Genomic DNA, 20,020 nt, shown 5'->3' with positions numbered 1-20,020 from the left:
GTTTAATTCTCGAGCGACATCGCAGCTCCGCGAGCGAGCGCATCGTCGCGGCGACGATAAATGTAAATCAAGGACAAAACGGAGCTCGGGCCGGCTTTCGGCGGAACCAATTAGCGCGGAACTTAAGCGGAGCAGTTCGTTATCGTCGAGTCAAGTCCGCGTAAAGTCCTCCGAGCTAAAGAGCGAGATGAACGCCCGGCAAGTGGACAGCCCCGGTGCTCGCCGAAGGAAAACCGTGCGCCGACGCCAATTAGCGGGAGGATCCAGACGTTAAACAACGTAACGTCGGCTCGATAATTAATGAAAACTCGGCGTGGCCGCTCCGGAACCCCGGTACTATTTACGGAAAAGTTTTTCGCATTCGTTTCGCCGGACCGGGCCGGCCGGATGACAACGGTTTCCCCGCGAGCGACCAACTTCGACGCGCGCCCGCGCCCGCTCCCCGGAAGCACGGCGGAAGTATTGCTTTTTGATGAGGCCGGCCACTCGAAACAAACGGGAACTTGCCGAGTTTGAATCTAAAAAGGTTTGCTGAAACGAGCCGGCCACGGTAAACTCCCCGGCAAGGCGGTTTTGTATTCTCCGCGGAGCAAATATAGAGACTTTCTTGAGGACCTCCCCGGAGACTTGCTAAGCGATACTCTTATTTCATAGAAACCGTCAAGCGCGCTTCTTTCTCTTTCTTTTTTTTTTTTTTCCTTTCAATAACCGCACGTTTCGCCCTGTACTCCCGTAATTAGTGAAGTTTGCTTAGGTATCTTGAATAGCGTCTTTCATCTATTTCGCCCGCTAATTAACCCGCAACCGGTGTTGTCCCACTTCGGTCGCATAAACAGTGAACGCGGAGACGACTCCGAGGTTCGTGGATTACTTCATATCGCCCGGCCGAAATTCGTTTCTAATGTTAACCGCGGTTGCCGTACAGTTTTCGAGAGATACTTCTACTGTTTAGCCGTGAGCATATCGCCAAACAAGTTCGAGGAAGAGAAAGGAAAATTTCAGTTTGAAGATTTCTTTTGTTCACGAGGCTCTCGTGAGATACTGACAGAGTATTTAATAATCACTTCGGAGAAAAACCCAAACAGTATAAATTGTTTTGTAGCAAATGTCTGCGAAAGATTCTGGCGTTACCTTCTTTCTCTCTCTCTGCATGTGTGTAATCAAGTTGTCAACTAGATCTGTATGTAAGATTGTAATGTGCAACATTCGTATATGATTTACAAATTTGCTGTGGAAGTGTCCAATAATTGCTATGTTATAAATAGACTGCGGATGTTTATGCAATTTTTGTAGGCAAATTTTAGGAAAGTGGAAACAAATAAAATTTAATTTTTAGCGGCAGTAGCCTTTGTGGATCTGGAATAAATAAAAATCGTATTAAATTCTTGTGGAATTTCATATTATAACAGTTTTTGAACATTTTCAGAGGCCATAAATACATACAGATCCGCAGTCTAGTTATAGGGACAATTTGATCCGAATCTAGGCGACAGTGATGAGGAAGTACTGTTACGTTCGTTTTTACAATTTGAACTGCTCAATCACAAGTTTCCCGATGCGCTCTCTCGTTCAGCACAGTTTTCTACTTAACAATTTCATTTAAACTTCCGTTGCGTGAAGAAAAAGCGTTTTCAGATGTCGTTCTCGTTCGCGCGCATGATTTCTAGAAGTCCTCGAAATTCTCAACTACTTCGGAGTTAATTTGTAACTCCGAGGGAACTTTCGAGGTAAGTACAACTCGGTATGGCGTAAAACTTCCAAGGTCTGGCGAGATTGAAACTGTTAGGAATGATTTAAGGATTTACCGTCATACACGAAGAGCTCTCTGTCTTTTTTTTTCTATATAGAGCAGCCGCTTTGTATGGCTCGAAAACAACTAGTGTAGCACCGAATATGGCGCAGGAATGTTCAAGGTCCGACACGGTTCGTTATTAGAGAAATACTTTAATCTGGAAAAACATGCTGTAGTCTTTACATTTCTAAATCTGCTGGAAAAATTCTATGCAAGAACACAAAATTAGTTATTATTACACTGCGGATAAGAACACTGGATTTACACTGCATTCTGTAAAATAAACATTTTCCACCTGTAATGCGACAAACTTGAGTGAAATAGAAAGATATTATTCTTTTAATGTATTAAATTCTACAAATGTCTTTACTGTTCAAAGTTACGCCTTCTGATTTCGGTCATAAATGCATAAAATCTAATTGTTATAGCACGCAAAATTTGATTTTTTTATCCATTTGATATTTCGTTCTTTCCTACTTCTTTTTGTGCCATTATATTTAATGGTTTAAGAACCTTCGAGTTCGCGTGACAAAGTATTCCTAACAAGTAGAATCGGTTGGTCATGATCAGACACGTCAGGCGATTACTATTCATCAGCCCGCTTAGCTGTCGAATTTTTCGACTCTATTTTCTGGAAAACGAAGGTTTGACCACGAAAACATTATCTTATCACATGTTACTAATTTTTGTGAATATTAGGTTGTTCTTAAAGTTCGTTTCGTTTTCGATTAACGGAGTGCAAATTCGACCTAGTTTATTACGAATGGCTTAACGATCAAACGGGCATCGACAAGGTTGTTGATCAGGCCGGAATAATTTTTCTAACAGAAGAATCTAGTGAGTCAAGCTCACCAAGTAGGAGGAAACAAATTTTCCGTGTAGAATGGCGTTCGCTGATGGGTCGTTCGGCCCGTCAACAAAGTTCATTTCGCGTTTCACCGTATAATGTTCTTCGATTAGTCAATGCGATCCGTATTTTGATCGACGATCGTCGTTCCGGCGAGCGTTCCCCGGCAGCGTAAGAGTCTCGGGTGATAAATCGAGCGCGAAAGGCAAGCCGAAAGGGAGAACCGCGCGGCGGCCTGGTGATCGATCGTACGCGGAACGAGGAACGCGTACCCTAGAAAAGGAGAGCCAGTCCGAAGGCAGCCATGACCGTTTTCTTTCGTTGCGCCTGACCTCTGCCCCCTGACCTATTTCCGCGATCTTCCCGCCCATTCCCCCTCGCCCTTTAACATCCCGAGGAGTCGCCTATCGACGACGACGACGACGACGACGACGACGACGACGTCGACTCTCCTCTTCGGTATCGCGCTGTGATCTTCGCTCGGAATCACTTTGGCGCTTCCTTTTCTCGCGCTGACTTTTCCCCGTCGCGTCTGCGAACAATTGTTTCCCCGACTGTCGCGTTAAAAGCTCGGACAAATTGTATTCGTTCGCCGGCCGAGACCCGGATCGCCCGCGTGTCGTTCGTTCTTTCTTTTTTTGTTTCGTTTCCTTGTTTCTCGCCAATCGATTCGATTCTTCGCCCTTCCGCCGCTCGTAAACCCCCGTTTGACCGCAACCGCGGACCGGAAAACGCGATCCGGCCGAACACGAAGATTCACCGGAGCAGTTTCGCCGGTTACGATCCACCGGATCCAGCTCGATCCCGCTCGACAACGACAAAGCGACCGCTGCCCGCCGTCTCGGATATTGGATCGCGTCCGGTGATTCGTTTAAGGAATTAACTCCGGACAGGAGTGGCCTGCGTCTGTTTATTTCTCGTTGTTTTGCCTGCGGTCGCCAGACGCGAGGCTGAACGAGAAACGCTTGAAACTGACCGCCTTTGATCCCCCCCGTTGCGACGAAAAATCCGTGCGAAACTTTATGTAGAAACGCTCATCTTCCTCGGATAATGGTCCATCTTCGATTTTAAAGGAAATCTGAGAGGCAACGATGATTGAAATTGACCGAGTACTGTTCGATCTAAAAGTACAATTAATGTAACGTAGACAGCCAGGACTTTTCCCCTTTGTTGTATGTCTTCAAGTTAACAGTATCTCACTTCATTGCGATTTTTGGAGCATTTTATAGTAGCTTTGAATACAAATATTGTACACCTAACGAAGTCGTAGCTACTTCTAACGCGTTCGCTACCAGGATTCGTTTTGTCGCTCACCTATAACGTTAAAATATTTTATTTGAATACGACGTAACTCTTCCGTGAAATATTGAAACAACTTGCCAGAAGAAAGTCTTTGAATGTCCAGTAGGGATCGATAATTCCAGCGTTGAAAAAGTTTGGCGCATTAATTTCGATCTGCTAAACTCACGGAAACAAAGAAATACGTTTCTGAGCGATTCCCAGCATATCTGTGAGAGGGAACTTCTATCTCGCATAAAGATCGGCGATCCGTTTACAGTATATTTTATCTGATTACAATACCTTATCTCTTGACGCTTTGAAAAATATATTTCCACGCGGGAGCAAGAATCTCGCCTGCTCCTATCTTCTTTAAATATCCCGGTCTCGCTCGGTGAATCACGTCGATGCGATTCCGCGAAAGGACGACGAACTTTGTTTTCGCCCCTGGTTAAAAAAGAAAGAACACCGAGATCGGCGACCACGTTCCTGGAAGAACATGTCGTACATCCTCGCTAGGCACCGCGCAGGCGAACTAAATAAAGATCGCGTCGAGAGAATATAAACTAGAAACACTGATAAGAAATACATTCGATGCACCGTCCTCCTTGCATCCGATATCGTTCCGCTTCAGTCTTCGAATTTCATTTCCTGCATACAGGTTGCTATTTTTCAGCACAGCTTTTCGAAATGTTTCCCCCGGAATCTGGAAACGCCGGATTTTCATTCGATTTTTTGCATTCGTCGAATTCTGCTCCGAGATATGAACGTGTAATACGCTATTGTTGTAAAATGTAGAACGAAAACACTGCACGGGAATGCCTGTTGTTTGGAAACAAGGCCGTATCGAACATGTGTTTACATGGACCCCTTTTCTCTTATTTTTGGAGGTCGAACGCTCCGGAACTGTTTACGTCAAACCCGATGCTACCGAAAGTCACGAGAAGCAATACTACAGCCTGGAAATAATCAAAATATTCGGGACATTATTTATTTTCGTCCGTTCCAACGAGTACTGCATTAAATTCGCAATTCGATACAACCGAAATCCTTCTGAACAATGAATGAGGAATAGGGTATTTTATGTTTTGCTAATTATTTCATTGCTGATCCCGGCTACTGAATATATGGGTCTAATTGTCTTATTGATCCTCATACGTTCTTCAGGGTCAATTATTTATTTTTATATATTTTTATTATTTCTGGATTTATTTCTGGATAGAGTAAACTGTTCAATCTCTTCCTGTGTCGTAGTTCTTCTTCAGAACGAGAAATTGTGGATGAAACACAATTTGCTGACGCAAGTACGAAGAGAAGAGTGAAATTCTAAGACCTTTCGTGCACACGTTTCAAGTGTCGGACCATGTTTACGGCAAAGTGGCAGAGTTAGGCGACTCGGTCGGGTGTTGTGAAAAGGGGGGAACGGCGAATAAATTTGTTAAAAGTTTTTATTCAAGAGTGGATCGTTCCGGCCGGCGAATTTCTCTGGCGAAATGGAATTTAATGGCGGCGCGTTACCGTTAACGGTGCAGCCAGCTGATACTCCCCCTCCCCCTCCCCCCAGTGAAACAAGGACGAACTTTCATTTTTTTCCTCCGTTGACCGCGAAGTGTGGTGGCGGCGGTACGTTCTGCGGCGCGGTGCGACGGCCTGTTCAGATAATTCCTCGCGTAAAGACAATGGAGATTACGCTGCCGTAATAATCCTCGGTTGCTCGTTGCCTTCCTCCCCCCCCTACCCTCCTTCCGACGGTAATCAGCATCGTCCCCGGGTCGGTTCTCGGGGAGAAAGTAGTTGCGGTCGTTTATTGTCCGGCCTCGGACCGCTCGGAATGCCCGGGACTACTTGATAATCGACCTCGGTCAACCAGTTGCCGGGAGAGGAACTCTGTTAGGGGAATCTTTGACGTGGAATGCTCGGCGAACCGGTGTTAGTAATCAGAAATGCCGATGGGAAACCGGTCATTAGTAATTACGGTGAAATATGCCCATAATCCTGGCGTTATTCGAGACGGATCTATACATACCGCCGCTGCCTCCTGATTTAGGTTATACTTGGTCCGAAGGATCGCGCGCCATTTTTTGGCCTGCAATCACCGGCCGAATCGTTCATGGATTTACATTGTGTTATGCCATTCTACGCATATCGTTACGCATTTTCACTGTGACACATTTCACGCAAGTTTATTATTAGGAGTTTGAAACATGAACACTGTATTTTAAAAAATGAGGATTTGATAAGGTCAAACGGTAGGTATTACACAGTCATAACAGTAACAGAAATAAAAATGTAAATGGGTCAAGCAGATTCAAGGAATGCGGCATGGTTAAAACGTTGCCGCAAAGTATGATTAAGAGATAACCCCCGATTATTTAATTGTAGAAGCGACTGTTTTAAATGTGCACACGCTCGGAATGTTTCAGCGCAGCGGTTCCTGAATTGATTTTATTTTGTTCTGATAATTTGTGCCAAAGGAACAATAGGCATACTTTTTGGAGACGACCAACATACTTTTGGATCCTTAACACTAAAATTACATGCTCCTAATTTTTTTGTTTTAGAAATATTGAAATTATAAATATGTTTTCGTGAGAACATTTCTTAATAAACTTCTCTATCGAGGTAGACATCTAAGCAAAAGTGGTACGAAATCTAAACAAATGCAATTTTGTTGTTATTATCAGGCAATGTATTCCAGTTGCATCTAGTGCTTGGTAATTCCAGTGTTAAAACGTAATAATTATCTACCAATCACGATTTAAGTGCATGCAGAATCTCATCGAACTACAAAAATAAAACAATCCTAGAAAATACTGCGATCAAACTGTACATAAAAATGTGGCCGCTAATGACCTGCATCAGTGACGGGCACGGTAGGGGCCCCTCAAACGCCTGCTTCTCCCACCAGCCACTCTTTCATGCATCGCGCACGCAATGGTTGGGATGACCTTGTCTTAATTGAGACAGAAATGCCCATCCCTGACATACATATTAATGCAACCTTCCCAGGGGCCGTTTAATGCAAAACTGGTGCAAGTTAAAACGGTTAATCATTCGCCAATAACGAATTAAGTAAAAGTTCTATGAACCCCAATAATACCGTGGGATTAAGCGTCGCTAAAATTATATTAAAATTATTCCATTTAATGACGATTAAACCCTCCAGATGTGGTATTAAACCAAACAGAGAACTATTGGCTTACGCCAGTTTTGCATTAAACGGCTCATAAAGAAACAATGCTAGAAAGAAGTACGTAGAAACGATCGCACAGAAAGATGAATTACAATGCAGCCAGTGACCGCGGAACCGCATCCATCATTTTGGAAAAATCCGGCAACGAGCGCGCTCTGTTCCTAAATCATCGCGCGCGGTTCGATGCATCAAATGTTCCTCTGGAAATCGAAAAAACGCATAACGATCCGACAGAAATAATTGCTGCGATTCCGTTGCGGTAACGGTGCATTAATCCGCGCGCACGGAGCATCTATTTCTCGGTGGGAACACGCGCTCGGCTACATAACCGGCACGGCGCGGCGGGCGTGCGGGCCGCACGGTTAAACGTAAACGTAGTCGGGGCGGTGTCCGTTCTCGTTTCCGAAAACAACAAGCATTATCTCTGTCACTGGCACGGTTGATTACCTCGTCATAGCGTCACGCTCGTTGAGCAAACACGCGTCGCTTTGCCCGCCGCCGCGCGACGCTAACCGGCGGAATCTAGATCTCGATCAAAGTTTCCAGAGAAACGAGTTTCCTCGCCGTAAGCGTCCTCGTTACTCGCCGCTCGCCGATTCCGTGGAATCGTTTACGTCGCCCCGTGCCGGATTGAAATATATTTTCAGCGGCATGACAAAAGTTCCCGCGGACGAAGATAAATTGCGCGAAGTTCGCCGGCTCGAGCGCTCCTTCCTTTCCGCGAGACAAACTCGGAATTGGAAATGAAGATTTACAGTTGCCCGCCGTTTAACTATAAATCACCGGCGATTCTTCTTTTTTTTTCTTTCTATTTCCCCGGCCCCGCAAATAAGTTGTTCGCCGGGTCATCGGAGCCCCGAGGTCCGAGGGACAGAGAGGAGTCGAGGACGCACTCTGGTACTCGCTGATCCGGGAGTATCAGGAATATTGATAGCGCCAGTTCTGAAGAATCCGAGGCTACCAATGGCATCGGGGAGGTCTTGGAGACCTGAGGGTATCGAGGACACTCGAGTGTATCGAGAGGGTGGAGGATACCAGAGGTAATCGAGGACGTCGTCCAGGCTGCTGTAACGGTGCGAGTAGTTTGAGGATGCTGGGAGGGTATGACAAATTTTGAAAAATTGGTGAAAGCTGCTAAGGGTGTGTCAAGAGTTTAAGGATTGTTGGATAAGTACCGCAGGCTCTTCTGACATGAACAGCACTCTGACATATCGCTCGTGTAGAATCCTACAGCTCCAGGTACACGTAGATTTAATCTGGTAGCGTTGAATCGAATCCCAAGAGTTCAATGTCCACCATATCGGTAACTGGAATATCGAACTCGTCCGAAAGCTAAACACGTCTACAGTCCTCGACGAGCTCTTCGAATTACTCCTGCGGCTTCTACTTATTCTATCATAGCTTCTATTAACCTCAGCAAATTGCCGCGATCCTACCCGACCGATTCACGACGAATTAATAAGTAAGCGGTGACTAGATTGTTAACAGTTTCGCGTAACGCTCGTGAGAATCGTTCCCAGGCCACGCAGCAATAAAAAAAAGAAAACACGCACGAGAGAGCAGTAAACACGCGTGTTACTCATTCGGAAGCGAATTAACGACCGGCTTTCGATTCTCACGTTTATCCCAGTCAATCACTGCTGCAGATTGGAAGACTGTAGATCGGGAACGCGATAAATGTCCGAGACGTGTACTTGAACGATCGAGAGGCGGTCTCATCGCGAAACGACCGGATCGCTCTGTGGTAGACGGTCCGTTTCCAGGAATCCTTAGAGACGTTAGCATACCGAACGATTAGCGTGCCCGTCTGTATCGCGGTTTCGAGGGACGATTAAAAAGTATATAACCTAGAGAGACGAACGGGACACAGGATAATGCCAGGAATTCCGGTGTCTAAGCTGCTTGTTACGCGACGAACGGCGCTCGCGAAACCGCTAATGATACGGCGCTGGTCAATTTCCAGTGCTTACACAGAGTATCAACATCCTATCAACGAAGACATCGATCACAACCTCTTCCACGACGCCCAGGATCAAGTCGCAAACACGTTTAACGTCCTGTCGAACGTCCTCTCTGCCGGTTTGTTCCTTGAACAAGGTGGATTCACCTAAAGCTACAATTACTGTCGGGGTGGCACATGTTCATTCACGTTATTTATTGGGTTGTCCGGAAAGTTCGTGCCGTTTTTCTGTAGGTGGCATTAGGATAGGTCTGAACATGTCAGAAAAAAGTTTGATTAGGATACATTAATTTTTGTTAGTTTTATACGCTCTTAAATATGGAAGGAAACAGAGTGCATTATAGGCATTTGATGCTTTTTTCTTCCAAATGCTGTTCGAGCTTGGTTGGAATGTGCTACCCCATTCACCCTATTAACCAGACATTACACCCTCAGATTTTCATCTCTTTAGGTCAATACAAAATTCCTATGATGACAAAAACTTTAACTCTTTGGTCGACATGTTTTTCGCCGAAAAACGCAAGTTGCATGAAAGATGGAGAAAGATTGTGCAACAAAATGGCACTTATAATAATTCAATAAATGTAGATCGAAATGTAAATGCACTGCGTTTGAGTTTCTATTAAAAACCGGCAGGAACTTTCCGGACAACCAAATATTAATTCCCAATTTAGAAACGTCTCCACAGGTGCTAGCACTGGTCCTCAAGCGACGAATCCTGTGATAAAACTGTTTTATAATTTTATCATTTTTTAGTGCAACTTACATCGACGTATTCGTGACATTTTTCTGGCCGAAATGACACCAAACACGGCATAATTCGGATCATATTTACTTGTTTAATTGTGCATATAGCAGAATCTCACGCGACGAATCCTATGATAAAACAGTTTTATTTTTTATCAGTTTTTAGTGTAACTTACATCGACGTATTCGTGACATTTTGAATCGTATTGATACAATTTGAATCGTATTTACTTGTTTAATTGAGGATATAACAGAACCTCGATTATCCGAACTGATTGGTGAAGCGTTCTGGATAATAAAACAGTAGCCTAGTGTGTTACACAATAAATCGTGTGAAACATGTGGTTAATCGAGGTTTTATTATCTGAACTGTGCTGCAAATCACTTTGGACCGATTTTAATCAGGAAAACGTCACAAACGTGTCGACGAAAGTTCCCTAAAAAAATCATTCAAAGCGAAAAAGGGTTTTAATTATTTTTGTAGGCCTTCCGGGCCACGGAGGTTGCAAAGTGTAGCGCGGAAACATTTTTTTCGAGGCGTTACGGTAATTGTAAAACGGGGACCGGACGATTCGAGGATGGTAGGTTTAGCGTTAAGCACTTTTATCGGCGCTCGAAGTGTTTACCAACGGCACCGCGGTTTTTACGAGCGTTCGCCGGGCGCGGACCTCCGGCTCTGCATATTATGGACCCTTAAAAGTTCCCGTTCAGCGCGATATCGGAGATCCTGCGCCGCGGACGAGTTAACATCCCAGAAACTCGGTAGCGCGGCGGAGCACTTGGCGTCATCGGGGATCGTATATTCAGCGTCAGCGGGCATCTGCGTCAGGGGATGCGGGTTCTATTACGTCAAACGCCTGCCCGACGGAATGGCCGATGCGTTATTACGCTCGAGAAGAGGGCGCGGACCGGCTCGTTAAATTACCATGAAACGTTTTTCACCGCGGGAGGGGGAAAAAAAAAAGAGGGACTTCTTCCATCAATTTCGCGGATGAATCTCACGATGAAAGAACGATCGTTTAAATGCTCCAACGTTTTATGATTAACGGACTCAAGGTCGATCGGAGAGCTCCCGACCGAGATGAATACGAACCCTTCGGAAACTCCAAGTCGATTATAATTGGGCCCCGTTAGCTGAGCGAGACGGGATTCAAATGAAGCTTACTTTTAAATTCAACTTTTAAGTCGCGCAATTTACTGTAGATTGCGTTACCTCTAAACTGCAGTCTCTGAGCATTTACGCCAAGTTTGTACCAATTAGGAAGTTCGCATTAATTCTCGTTCGTTCTCTGTGTCACTTGTCCACTGTCTTCTCGTGTTCCTCGTTTCAATTGTACTGATTTCTCACCACCGTGTCAACGTGATAGACACAAATTCATTCAGTATTTGAGGAACGTGCAAAATTAACAATGATCGACGATATTTCTCTTTCACCAGTGCCGCAGGGAACCTTTGAGTTACCATGACAACTATTTTGATTCTGGATTCCAAGCTAATAAATCAAAATTCGCAGAAACGCGTGTCGGCAAAGACAAACATCGCGAAAGAGTGAGGGTAAACCGAGATTCAACTTTGTTTGATGTTTTCGCTCTAGGCCGAAGCTCGGAACCTCGAACAGCAAACGTTTGAACGCTAGAGCGAGCAGATGCCGTACAAATGGGGTTCCCGGACCAATTAGTTCGCTCTAGCGTACCTTCCGAGCATATCGCACTTGTTGGCTCTCGACGTTGTGTTTTTCAGCGGAACTGTCGCCCGAGGTCTTCTTGCGCTATCGTTCCGCTGCAAAGTCCGCGAGTGAAACAATTTTCGCGGACACGGTATCGGACGCGACCGTCGCGCGGTAAAACGGATCGGGTTTGATCCGTGTCATTTAACGTCATTCCATGGGTCCTATCGAGTCAGCAAGATTTCATCGTAAACGCCCCCGAGGATCGACGGCGTTCGCACGGTTCAGGGCTTATCGGGACCTCTCAACGGTCATCCCCCGTTTTTCCCTTCTCATCCTTCCATCTCTATCTCTCCCTCTCTTTCTCTCTCTTTCCCCTTCTCTCATACTCTCCCTGTCGGAAGACAGAGAGAAAGGATCCCGACATAAATAATTTATCCGAGAGGAGGCAGGCATCGCGGCGGCAACGGTGTATGTTGCATTAAATATGAAATCCAATATAAAGTTCCGCGCGAAGAGCAGCTTCCCGGCCCTTCCCGAGCCCATTACGCGGCTCCTATGCGGAAGTTTACGCGCGTGAAACGCTCCGCGTGCGCTGAAACTGTTAATTACGACAGAAATCGGGAAACTAACAAATTCAGAAAATTGTTTGGTCTGCGTTCCATCGAATCTCATTTTTATATTTATTTTCCTTTCACAGTGTGGTGGATCGTGTGTTTCTTTTTCGAGAAGTCTCGTGTCGCCGAATAACGGCTTTTATGTAATAAATCTGCAAAAGTCCCGAGGCTACATTTTGCGTTTCAGACCATAATCGAGAAAGGGAGATCAGAATGATGCGATTTGCAGTTATCTCTATTACGTGCAAGAGAGCCGCCGGTTACAATGTGTAACGACATAATGGAGCCACTAGTTTACATTCCGTCGAGTCGTTGTGAATATTTTAGAACTTTTATAGTGTCGGACGCAGACAATCTTCTTAGCGCAGCTGAAGACCGGTAATCGTCAATTATACATAATTAAAATACCCAACATAGATAAGTCCGTTTCTAAATTGTTTTCTGAATAAATAATTGGGGGGAAACACCCGGTATACGACTTGCGCCTCTTTCGTAATTACCGAGGCACAAGTGTAGTTAGCAATTAATCGCAATCTTCGCGCGCCGATACAACGGCTGTCGGTGTACGGTAGAAATGTGTTTAACCGTGATAATTTTATATTATCGGCCGCTGGGAGTCCCTCGCGGCGCCGGCGTAGCGGTTTGATTTGTTCAACGCCAGAGAATTCGTTCGCGAAACAATTAAACGCTCGCAGTTTCATATTACCGTTTTCCCTGGATATTTCAAAGTATTTCGAACGGGGAAACATTTTATCCGTGATCGGGGATAGCTAATAACGTAAGAGCCGCCGTAAAGAATTTAAAGAATCCCTCGTCGGTGCGGAGGAAATAACGTGTTCGTTTATTACACCGTGAAGAAAATTATGCGATTAGACGATTCTTATTGTTCCGATGCTCGTTACCGGCGACGAAAACGCACACGTACCCGGTGTAGACCGATTTTATTACATTAGCTAATTACGGGGTTTCGGAATACTATGTACCGCGGCGCGATGAGCTATGATAATATTTAATTAAGAAGCTTATGAACTTTTTATGAACCCTCGCTTTGACGCAGCGGCTTTTATGGATCGTGGAGTATTTAATTTTCTTCTCGCTTGTATACTAAACTGTTTCCCCGGGAGATCGGTAAGTGTGAATTTCATAGTGATAAAACAAACGAAATCAGGTAAAGTAAAAACTGAATAGCGAAAAGCCGGATGTATATAGTAAACGAACGGTTTTAAAATCAATTCCACGGTCGTATCACTTGGAAGTTTTACCGCACCCCCTGTACTCACCGAATATTGCTCCCTCTGACTATCAACTTTTCAGATCTCTGGAGCATTATATAAGAAATAAAACATTCACTTCTGTAGAAGATGCGAGGAGGCAGCTTGAGCCATATTCTGCTTCACGAACCCTGGATTTCTATAAGAGGGGGATTAAAAATTTGCAGGAAAGATGTGCAAACTGACCTTGATAATGATTGAGATTATGTAATAAATTAAGAAATAAAAACTTGAATTTATTACAAAGTTTGTTTTAGATTTCAAAATAATGGATTACTTATGGACCCCCCTAATAAATGTTTTTCGTGGAAAGAGGGCAACGGGACCCGTTATAGAAAATACTTTTCGGTTGCTGGCGCATCGGTGGCTGCCGAAACCGACGTCAATAACTGCATACTGGTCGTGGTTCTTCAACGTAACGGGCAGCAGACGGGAGTAAAGCGTGCATCGACGTTCAATCGTACACGCTGCTCGAATATCGATGCAGCATCGTCGAACCCCCATGGGTGCAGCCGCGCCGGTTGCCGCGCGTTTCCATCAATCCTCGGCCAACTGCGTTCATTTTATATATATATTGTTTTAATATCAAACTTTCACCTTGTATCCAAAAGCGATACTGTAACAGAGGGGAAGTCTGTTCGACAGAATTTCAAAGCGGGACGGCCGCGAAATTTTTCATCGCCGTCGACTGTTATTGAAACAACCATGCGCGCACCCCGAGTTTTCGTCGAACACGTCGGCCAGAAATTAGAGGAGCAAGATTTCGCGAAAATTTCACCGACAATGCGGACGAAATAAGCTTTACAAGATGCAATATGTGTGCCCCGATTTCCGCCGCGACCCCAATGCCTCGAAAAAGGGTCGAGTCAACAGAGATCCCAGCCGAGGCCAAGTAGTTCAACCTACACCGCGGGGCCGTTCCTATCGTCTGTACGGAACAATGCTTCGATTAGGCCTCAAAAGACCCACCACTCTCGCCCCCCCCCCCAACAGTTCCCAAAACAATGGAAATCTCCAGAAAGAAGGTAATTCTCCTTTAATCCGTTGACCGAATTAGCGTTTTAAAGATCTCGCTGTTCGTCCATCGATTAATCCCTAACAAACAATACAAGTTTATTCGAGTAAGTGGACCATGGTGCTCCACCGGTTGGAAAATAAAAATTCTGAGAAACGATACACATTTTTGAAAAATTGATATCATAGTGTGTAGCGCAGACAATTGTCTAGTAAACTAAACTGAATCCAAATTTACTAAAAATTCTGAAAAATAAAAATTCCAAGAGTTCTTACACCTTTTCTCTGTTTTAATTGCTGTTATCCAGCACAGAAGATTGCATAGAAGGGCTGCCTTAAGGATTTTATTCGATCTTGACGCTTTAAAAGTGTTCCACTTCGGCGCTCAAACTACATTCCCTGAAAATTTGATTTAAAAATTCAGGAAATTAACGAAGTTGTGGCCTGCTGCGAACACTTACTTCAGCGTTGCTTGTAACAGAATTGCGAACTTCAAACGCGTTTTTCTACAAAACTGCTTTTTTAAAAACCGGGTGAAAGGTAACTCAAAAACCGTTTTAGCGACATAATAAACGCCGAAAGTGCTTCGTGAAAGTTTCCCTTTTTCGAGCGTGACAATTCGTACAATTTGCCGTTGTTTGTCCGGAAAATGATTGAAGTATGTAACGCACAAACCAATGAAACGTCAATGTTATTACGAGTTTCAAACCGACGGACAACTACGACATCGACACGCGAAACAGATATTTTGATTTCAACAATAACGTTCCCGCTGTCAAAAAATTGAGTTACTTCGATCGAACAATGAAGTTCGTCGAAAATTTCCAAACAACTGTGCAGTATCTCCATAACAAGATTTTTGACGGATCCTCTTTGCAAGTCGTAATGAACGAAGCAACATCGAGCAACTTTTTATTGGCCCTTGTTGCTTCCTTCTTTTTTCCAGAAATAAAATCACAAACCGAACCAGTACACCTGGCAACTTCCTCATTTTTTTCGTTCGCAATTATTGAGATTACAAAAACGTTTTCATCCGAAAATTTCGAATGAACGTGTTTATTAAAATACTTATTACGATAAAGATTGTACGAAGCCTGAACAGACGCAGTCCTGTCGTTGTCACAAAGCAATACGCCTAGTAGTCACAAGAAGTAGAATTGGTTGACCATGATCAGACAGAAATTAGATTAGAAATACCTCATGGCCGCTTGTATCGTATCGAGGCAGCCTGTATAAAGCCGGCTAAAACAGTCAAGAGAAAATTGATTGCTATGTATCCCCTGCTGTTTGCAATCGATGCGGACAATTTTTATATTTCCCAAAGATCGCTATTGATTAAATTAACCTGCCTTGCCAGTGGTCCAGCGGTGAATTGAAAAAGAATCCAATTTATCCGCGCTAGATATCATCGGTTCTCTTCCGGTGTTTTGGATTCAATGAAAATTACACCGTATTTTCGCCGCTATTACCGAGTATTAGCAGGGACGGGACGGGGGGTGGAACGGTGGTCTCGTTGCCCCGCGCCGCGTTTACTTAAGCGACGCTCTCGACGGCGTAAAACTCATTCCGCTTATTTCTCGGTTTTTCAGGATGCAGAGACAAAGCCGGAGTAGCTCGGAGGTGGAGGTTGCGCTTATGCGCCCCGTAAGCACCGCTGGCTAATAGCACCACGGCCCATCCCCGACACCCTGCAGCCACACCAGGTAGGATACACCTCTTTATGCATGTCTTTTATGCGTCCGCCGTTCCATGCGTCATTTTACGCGGCCCGGCTTCCCGCACGCCGCTTTTACGCCGAATATTATACGGCCGACAACTTTGACCGCGGACAAAGCCGAAATCGCCCCGTTATATTTCCGTTTCGCGTCTCTATTTTTTGGCCGGGCCTTCCTCTCTTTCTTGGGACGCGACAGTTAGGCTATTTCGACGCGAAACGGGCGAGCGCTGCGTGCGACCCGTGGCGCAGACTCGCGCGCCCGGCAGGATGAAATCGGGCCGAATCGCGTGTTTTACGATCCTTCGCGGCGTCGTTTCAAAGTTTCATTAACCGGGCCCGCGGGCTGCAACGTTCGGGGATGCTAAAATATGTTTACCACCGAGGACTCGGAGGATTCTTCTCTTGACGAGATCATCGAAGGTTTACGAAGCTACGCGCCTGTAATGTTTGTAAATAAGCAGCAAGTCCATTTAAATAGTAAGTAAGTTAACAGTGAACGGTTTGCTGCGAACAAAGTCTGACAAAAGGAGAAGCCATTTCTTCTTCGTCTTCAATTTTGTATGATACGTTTTTGTACACTCCCGCAGGCACAGACACAAGCATTGAAACCCGTTTATCGCCGGAAATGATTAAAATTCGATTCTAGTGCTTTTAATGAAATTGCCGACAATTATACGAAAATTAACATCGCAGCACGCCTTATACGGTTTCCATTGAATGCTGAATCGAATATTCGTTCGAAAATAAATTCTCAAGCTCAATGGAAACACGCACGAAGGAGGAATATTTTCGTCGCTCGTGCCAAGCAGCTTGCTATAACCACTACTGTCAAGATGCTACCGTAGAATGTGAGAAAAGCTGCGAGTTTTCGCAAGAAATATCAATGAAGAGATAGGCACGTTTGACCCGCGCAGCGGAGGATTAAAGGTTCCTCTGAAAGCGGGCAATTTATGCATAGAGGATCGCAAGGGGAGTCTCGGCGACAGAAATCGGAGCAGGAGCCTCCGCGGAACTGAATTACCGTGTTCGAGAGTCGTTCCCAGTCTTTAAAAGGCTCTGTTTTCTCTCCGCCTTCGAATCGGGAAGAGCGAAAGCGCGCGCCGGGCTATCGAGTTACCGGTTCCGTTCGTATGATGAAACGTTTCCACGAGGAAACGCCGAGAAGAGGATACGCGGGAGTCTGCGGTAATTGAAACGCGTGTACGGGAGAAACGGAGCAAGGACTGCTCTAGAGAAGATCTAGATCCTCGAACGATTTGTGGGTCCGCGGGGAACGGGGCGAAAACCGCAGCATAATTTCGAGCGGCGGCACGTGCAATCCTGCGTTCCACCGAACCAAACAATCCAGCGACGTCTTCTTGCGATCTTCAAACGGAAAAACACACGCGAAGCGCAATTTTCCCTGAAAAATTTAAAATAATTAGTCATTTTCCAAGAGTACATGACTACAATGTACTTTATGTTTGCTTTATCGAGCTCTCATTCGATTCTCCCTTTCGAAGCGCTTCGAGGTGATGTGAATAAAGTTAGAAGGAAATATTATTTTTTATTTTTTTTTAAGTAATTGAAGTCTTAAACTGAGGGGATTTTCGCAAAATTGACCTTGTTGCCTAAGGATGTCCAATACAATGTGTATTTATGTCTGTTTTATTTTACAATATTTCTCTTAACCCATTTGCATCATAAGGAAATATGAGAAGAAGGCCTTTATCACCAAACTTTCTTTTTTTAATTATATTTAAGTACAAAAATTACTACAAGTAAAAGAACTTCGTATTTCAACATTATAAGGGAAAATCAGAATTACTACTTTCATCTCCAACAACACCCTCAACAAAATGTCCATCTAGTGTCGCATCCGAAGTTTTTGAGGTAATTTATACAGTTCTTCGATTGAAGAAAAAGGTGTGGAGAAAATATTGAATAAAGTTCGGAGTAAATAATTTTTAAGATATATAAACTTAGTGCTTGTATTTGCGGAGTGTTAACGCGTTCAGAGTGGTTAGAAAACGGACGGGCATTCGAGCATCATTAGAAATGTATTGGATGTCGATGGAGAGGCGACTTTTTAGCAAAATGTCGGCGAATCCTCCGACCCGTGGGCCGCGCCTGCGTTCCAATGGCGGCCGATACCGAGGATAGAAGCCCGTGTCCCGTCCCGATTAAACTTCCACCGTCGTTCCAGACTAATTCATACACGCCGTGCGATATTCATGAATCCCGACATTCCGAGCGCTTCGAATATTTCATGCGACCGCTCCGAGACGAACCTCGTCTCGGTCGAATCACGTTCCCGTAATTACGCGGCCCGCAAAGAAATCGAAGACACAAGCTAAACGTCGTGTTCCGCTTGGATTACGCGGCGAACGATGCGCTCTCGACCGAATAACATTATAATTATTCTGTCGAGATGGAATTTGTAAGTGGAACGTGCTCTGTCGAATCTACGAGCGCCGACCAAGTTCGAAATCTTGTTAGCTGTACGTTCGAGAAACCGGCGGGAAGTTCGGAACACTTTTTACATTAGCCCATGATCACGCAAACGTGAAAATTGTTACGACAGAATTCATCCGCGGGCCGGGGATTTCTCTGTAAAACAGAAATTGTGCGACCTAATCGCGAGGCATGGTGCTAGGCACGTAGACATTTGTTTAATTCTTTCATGTTTTTCATCTGATCTACTCATATTTGTCATGAAAATGTCAAATCCACGAGCTATCCATTAGTACGTCTGCTATTCTGAAAATAGTGCAATTATAAATGGTATCATTACATTTATTGCGTGTGTAGCACAAAAACTTGTTATGCAACCTATGAAAATGAGGATCCCCTTAAAAATCCACGCCTAATAATTAGTCTCAGCGTCCAAGAGTGTAATTAGAACGTTTTCTTAACGGGATAAAATTTATGAACATAGTGAAAGAAATTTTTGCATAATGCTGTCTGGAAAATTAACGAAGCGACGTCTGAAAGCGCACTTTGATCGGTGATTACGGGTTAAGTGGCTGGAATTCGTTTACCCGTGACATTTTGGAGTCCTAAAAATATTACGACAGCATCGTGAAACTCGCTGAAGTTTTAACATATTTAACATTCACGAAGACACTGCATCGGAGATCGGGTTTGATCGGATCGCACGTTAATTCCGAAAACGGTGAATCGTCTGGGATCGCGGGCTCCGTATTTGGCCCCCGCGGCCGCCCGCGACAGATAAACGCGACTGGTGAATTATTCCCGGCCGGGATAGGCTGTTTACGATAATAGTCGACCCGTCGATTTACAGTAATTTTACACGCGACTAATTAGCAATTCCGATCGAGGCCGGCTCGTCCGTACGTTCGACTGCACGCGTTCCCCGACCGGTCCGATCAGCCAATAACGCAGTCCAACACATATTTTGTGTGCAAATAACCGATCCGCCATTCTTGCGGATCAGTCATGCTGTCCGCTAATCTTGAATCCAGTTTGCAATCTTTATGGAATCGAATTCGAAAGAAAAACTTCTGTTTACGACTTCGAACATTCTCTGCTGTGCGATCCAGAAACTTTTGCAAATAAAACGGCGTATCTTTTTAGAAGATCGCGAACGAAGATTTATCCAACAGATGCATCTAATATTTTAAATAATAGATCGTCGGTAGACGGCGAATTAATTTGCAATTACATTGGCGAGTAGATGAAATATAAAATAGTAGAAGCACTGAAAGAATTCGAGGAGGTTTTCAGATTGTGATATTATCACAGTGGGCACACGGGGTTTAATATAAGTTGGCCAATTAAGCAGCTTCCCTTTAGAGCGGTGCTTGTTAACCAGGGGGTGCGAGAGAAGTTTCCAAATTTTCGATGGAAAATTGATTTCTCAAAAAATAAATTCTGTTGCGATAGACGTAATCTTCTAAATGAGGAAATAGAAACACA

General features: G+C 44.5%; 1 protein-coding gene across 5 annotated transcripts in view; it reads left to right on the top strand.

Annotated features, from left to right (window-relative positions):
- Nucleotides 1-20,020, top strand: part of LOC143353350 (uncharacterized) — a 422,762-nt gene that overhangs the window by 281,491 nt on the left and 121,251 nt on the right. For all 5 annotated transcript variants that reach the window (XM_076786594.1, XM_076786599.1, XM_076786595.1 and 2 more), the window contains one exon: nucleotides 15,975-16,088. The gene's annotated coding sequence lies outside the window, so the exon portion shown is untranslated. The remainder of the gene's footprint in view (nucleotides 1-15,974; nucleotides 16,089-20,020) is intronic.

The sequence above is a fragment of the Halictus rubicundus genome, chromosome 4 (genome assembly GCF_050948215.1).
Source record: "Halictus rubicundus isolate RS-2024b chromosome 4, iyHalRubi1_principal, whole genome shotgun sequence".
Taxonomy (NCBI): domain Eukaryota; kingdom Metazoa; phylum Arthropoda; class Insecta; order Hymenoptera; family Halictidae; genus Halictus; species Halictus rubicundus.
The sequence above is the reverse complement of the archived record's forward strand: the minus strand, read 5'-3'. Positions and strand labels throughout refer to the sequence as shown.